At 41.8% G+C, this 6,000-nt stretch overlaps 1 pseudogene across 1 annotated transcript; it reads right to left on the reverse strand.

Moving 5' to 3' along the window:
* Positions 1–2,171: 2,171 nt before the first annotated feature.
* On the reverse strand, positions 2,172–3,175 carry LOC306647084 (olfactory receptor 7G2-like; annotated as a pseudogene). The gene has a single exon. The product of its transcript is annotated as an olfactory receptor 7G2-like (transcript).
* Positions 3,176–6,000: the final 2,825 nt, after the last annotated feature.

Below are 6,000 nucleotides of genomic sequence, written 5' to 3' on the forward strand. Positions count from 1 at the left end.
CAAAATCCAAAGGACGAATGATATCGCTAATAAGTGGAGGATGACACATAATGGGGGGGAGGGAAGGGTTAGTGTTAGGGTTAAAGTTAGGGTTAGGGAGGGGGGCAAGTATGGAGGAAGGAAGTACTGTATAGAGGGTAAAGAGGGGTGGCAGTGGTGGGGGGAAGGGAAAAAAATAAAAAAAGAAAAAAAAAGAAAAAAAATTCACCTTAATAAAGAAAATATATAGATGGATTTTTATTAGCATATTTAACCAACAGCAAAAAACTGGTTTTTGTCTGTAACATGCCAAGTTTTCTCAAAAATGAATCTGTATAATAATCACCCTAGATTTTTATACAGTTGATAAGTGAAGATAGTAATGAAGACAGAGATGTTTAGGAAAAAAAAAACTCAAGAAATAAAATATACCTATGACATGGGTCCTGGGATTCTGCATTTATAAGCCCCCAGGTGAAGACCCACTGCCCAACTGAGGACGATACTTTGAACAATAGAGCGTGTATACTGTCTTGATTGTGCTAAAACATGTACAAAAATCAATTCTCCAATAAGCATTAAAAAGCCTTTAAATGTACTTAACTATTTTCATTGGGGAAGTGGGAAGTTTCAGGAAAATAGAGTGCATTTCTAAGTGCAAGTACATGACATTTATAATCACTTACTATTAAACTTACCGCAAATTTTTGTGAAAAAAAAAAAGAAATGATAGTAGAATGAATCAGACATTATTACCCTATGTACATATATGACTACATGACCAGTGTGACTGTACATCATATACAACCAGAAGAATGAGAAATTATATTCCATTTATGTATGATGTGTCAAAGTGCATTCTACTGTCATGTATAACTAATTAGAACAAATTGAAATAAAGAGCATATGAAATTATATTCAAGGTCCATCCAGACAGCATGTAATAGATCATTTTCTGCAAAAATCCTTTTTCAGTATAACAACCAACTTCACATCATGTAAGCTCCTAATCACAATGCGGGGCGGGGGACATCATTTCCAGTGTCACCGGTTAGCTTATGACACAGATGTCTTCTGTATGACTCCATAGAGTGGCCTATGACCAGTGGATCAAGGGAAGGACACTTGATTTTCTGTCTCTGGCATTTTGGCCCAGGCATAACACCTGCATCTGCTGCAACCACCTGGGGAGGCTGATAAAAAGTCCTTGGAAGAAGCCACCTCATGCAGGACTCAAGGAAGCCATGATCCCCAAATCCATATGTTCTTAACTCCTGATGTCCTTGGAAAAAATCATAATACCCTTCGTTGCATCAGTATATTAGAATTAGTGATTTCGTTTCTTTGATAACTGATGTTATCTTCACAAAACATGTCTTAATATTGCAAAAATATCTGAAGCCTCTGAGATAATCCAATTACATGAATTTCATAAAAATCAAATTGATCAGGGTGGATGCTGAGGTGACCAAATGAGGATCAGGTAACAGCTCAGCAATTATTTAATTGAAAGTTCTGTTTATTTGATCACAGCATGTCTGTCTTTGAGTTGCAAACAGCCCGGCCCTCCCCACAGGATCAGGCTGAAAATAGAGTCCACATATGTCCTTGACCCTGTGTGAACCATTCCCTGTCCTGTGCAACTTCTGCAGCTCTCCTTCTGAGTCTGATCCTAAAGCATCACTAAACTAAAACCCCCAACTCAGTCTATCCTTGACAGAGGTAAAGCAAGCGAATGGCATTTAGAGATTGAATTCATTGTTGCACATCACAGAACTGTACAGAAACTAAGGGCTAATATGACACCCAAGTAGAAATGAACGTCACTGTCACAATCTCACAACCATACGACCAGGGGAAGCTACACTCTACATGGGACCACCATCTTGCATAAATATTTCCCCAGCTGAGTCTTTTCTTCCAAATTACCACAATGAAACCGGTTAAAGTTGGAACCCCTCCTTCAGGTTCTGCTTCTGTATGACAAGCACAAAGAATTGTGGTTGAGAATTGGAATCACCAAACATCATAGATGTAGATGAAAGTAGTCAGGTTTCAAGGCATGCTAATAAGCATCAGACCATTTCATCATCTGTTTTAGAAAAATATAGTGATAAGTGCACATTCTGACTCATGAGGGATTCCACCACTTTTACTTTCAATAAAAACCCAAGTCCAAAGTAAATAACATCTCATAGAGGAGAGGTTGTTCCACTGATGAGCTTCCTCAGGGCCTCCTTCATGTCCCTGTTCCTCAGGCTGTAGATAAAGGGGTTCAGCATTTGAGGGACCATGGTGTACATCACTGAGGCCACTACAGACTTCCTGGGAGAGTCAGTAACTACAGAGCTAATGTACACCCCCAAACCTGTGCCATAGAACAAAGAAACAACAAACAGGTGGGACCCACGGGTAGAAAAGGCTTTATGCTTTCCTCCCGGTGAGGGCATTCTCAAGACAGAGGACACAATGTGACAGTAAGAGAAAATAATCCCAAAGAGAGGAGCACCACCAAATATGCAAGCTGCAATATATATAAGGATGTTATCAATGAGAGTATCAGAACAGGCCAGCTTGATGACCTGATCAAGTTCACAGAAGAAGTAGGAGATCTCCAGATCTGTGCAGAAAGACAACCGCAGCACCATCAGAGTGTGCAGCAAGCCATCTATAGTACTGATGCATAGAGAGACCAGAACCAGAAGGACACACAGACAGGGGTTCATGATGACTGTGTACCTAAGGGGATGGCAAATGGCCACATAGCGGTCATAGTCCATCACTGCAAGCAGACAACTTTCCATGGCAACAAAAAGTAAAACAAAGCAGACCTGGAAGAGGCAGCTCTTGTGTAGGTGATGCTGTGATCCTTAACTTGGATGTTCACAAGCATCTTAGGGATTATGCTTGAGCTTCAACAGATGTCATTAAAGGACAGGCTGCAAAGGAAGAAATACATGGGGGTGTGGAGGTGAGAGTCAGAGCTGATGGCCAGGCTGATGAGCAGGTTCCCAAGCACTGTGACCAGGTACATGGACAGGAACAGGCTGAAGATGAGGGGCTGCAGTGCTGGGTCACCTGTCAGTCCCAGGAGATGGAATTCTGAAACACCTGTTTGGTTTCTTTTCTCCAAGTTTTTGGTGAACCTGATGAAAAAGATGCAATGAAAGATAATCAAATGGGTGGACAGCACCATCGGAAGCACTGGGAAGACACACTAAGTGTGGTATTTTTGTTTCCCCTCTAAACTTGTTGTCGATAGGCTCTGGGATGAAGGACATCAGTCTATGCTTCAACAATCCCTCTGTCTGCTTTGATGGATTCTTAATATTGAGAAGAAGTTCATTTAAAAATAAAAACCTTTCCCACAGAGCTGTGAACTCAAGTGAATATTCATATGTTTTTTTTTTTCTGCTACTTCCTCTCTTAGTTGCTCCTCACTCTATTGAAATAAATTTTTTCTTGAACACCAGCATCTCATGTGTTGTGCTAAGTGCCAAGAATGATGGCAAGTATAAGGCACAACTTTTCAATCTGAATTATTGCATGACATTATTTTTAAAATGAGGATGAAATGTTTGAGACTGTCCAGACCAGGCAATACTTTATTCCTAAGGCAACTCTCTCTGTTTCACCTGAGGGAGTTCTACCCTTCTGTGGATAGGTGTCATATCATTTTTTTTAACCAGCTGAGAGTGATAAAAAGTGACATGCATAGACAATTAAGAAAACAGATGAAAATAAGATCAGTTTCCTGATACTGGGGTAGTCAGAAACTACAGGCAACACACTGATAATCACTTAGCACACTAAGTCCTACTAGGAGCATCACTGTGGAACAAGGGTCGTTGTCTTTGAAGTGAGAGAGAACTGACTCTGTCAGCATTTACATTGGGTGTAATAATAGTTTCACAGAAACTTTCTCAATAATATTCTCTGTCTGAATGAAATCTCAGTTCTAGAGCATGTTTTGAGAAGAGGGAACTCATTCACCATACAAGAGGACTTCATTGTCTATTTGTACAATGAGCCTGCATGGTGGAAATCATTTTTGAAATGTATGAGAACATCCAACCAGCACACATTACACCTGGAATAAGTGCAAATTTTATTCAGTTTACTTCAGTGGAGCTGAAAAAATCTGTGGGATATTTCTTGATGGGAAATGCATAGAACAATAGCACCCAGTGCACACTCAGCCTATGGGACTCTTACACTCACATTTCCTTTTGCTTTTTTAACTGTCATGAACTATCACATGTAGTGTTATTCATTCCTGAGAAGGAAGTAGTGGGCCAGGGCAACTGAGGAAAATGGAAAGAAGGAAACACCCGTGGTTTGATAAATGCAAATATCAGGGAAGGGTTGGATGAGCTGAAACTCCCTCTGGGAATGGAAAAACAACAAGGAAACTTCGATCAAAATAATAATCCTTTGGCATGGGCATATGATGAAATATATAGGAATTAAAATGTGCTCAATAATATCTAAGTGAGGTACAAGAATCTCGCCTCCAAAATATTAACGAAGGCAACTTCAGTTGTACAATTGGATTCATGAGAAATATCATTCAGAATCTCACCTGGATATTGAAGATGGAAGATGTGTCCTCAGGAAATGAGGATGGACTGAATGAGTCAGTGGAATGCTGGTCAGGAAGGATCATCTCTGGAAGGAGGCTCAGTGCTGCTTTCTGGCAGGGTCAGGACTGTTGACTGAGGTGGTCCCAGGTTGACTCCTATAGTCTCTGTATCCCTGGGGTTCAATATCCAAAGCTCCTCATTAGAGCAGATATTTTACTAAAAATCTGATCCCAAGAGTGCACATCCTTGAAGACCAACTTTGCAGGAATGAGGGATTCAGGGTGGCTGATCTCTGACCCCTGAGGCCATGTTTACACCACTCAGTTCTCTGCACTGTTTCTGCTCAACAGCATTGCATGGACCCTGATCACAAGGGGCATCCTTATAAGAATTTGAGGACTCTTTTTCAGTTGTAAACCTGCCCCTCTATTTTTAATTCATGACTTCAGAAAGTCTGATGTAATGAAATGTGGGAAGATATTTCATATATGTGTATATTTATCACTATTGGCAAAGATATTTTGTTAGCCAGCATTCTGTTGATGGAACAGATACTTGAGAGAGGGTTATTTTGGCTCATGGTTTGGAAAGTTTCAGTTCACAGTTACCCAGCTTGTTCATTTGTGACTAGTGTGGCACAGGACATCTGGAAGGAGAGTATGGTAGAGGAGTCTGCCAGAAAGTTAGAGAGAATGGAGGGGCTGCGTTCCCAATACCCCCTTCAGAACACATCCCTAATGACCTAACTCCCCTTCGTCACTCCCTACATCTAAGAGGTCCCACCACCAGCCAGTAGCTCTAAGGTTGCAACCAAGTCTTTTTCACATGGACCTTTGCAGGGAAAGATATCCAATCTCTAGCATTGTAAAGATGCAAACACTCACAATGTTTCTCCTTAATTGGTATTAGAAATTTTCTGAACTGTAATTTTTCTTCCTCATATGTTAGAAAGAATATTCTAGAGATCCAAGATGGTGGACTAGAGGGAGGCTGCATTCCTTGTCGCTCCATAACTCTGGGTTCAAGCAGAGGATATATGATTCTTGATGCCAGCACACTGACCACAGACTGCCAGTGGAGCACCAGCTGCCTGCTATTGCCTGGAAGTTCACTGTCACAGTACCTGCAGGTTTAGTTACACGTGGCTGCCGCCATTTTGAGACAACAGCCAGGCCCCAAAGGACCCCTGGTTGGACTGACTGAGCCCTGTCCCTAGGATCTCTCAGTCTGACTGATCACCCCCTGCCTCAGGGGCCCTTACATTGACTGACTGTTCCCTGCCACCGGGACCCCCAGACCAACTGACAGGAACTTTTCACCGGGATCACAGACCGACTGATTGCTCCCGGGCTCCAGGATCCCGCAAAAACATCAAACACACCCGACCTCCAGGACACCTGCTTGACCAACTGCATCCCCCACCTCCAAGGACCTCCAG

The sequence above is a fragment of the Sciurus vulgaris genome (genome assembly GCF_902686455.1).
Source record: "Sciurus vulgaris genome assembly, chromosome: 16".
NCBI lineage: Eukaryota > Metazoa > Chordata > Mammalia > Rodentia > Sciuridae > Sciurus > Sciurus vulgaris.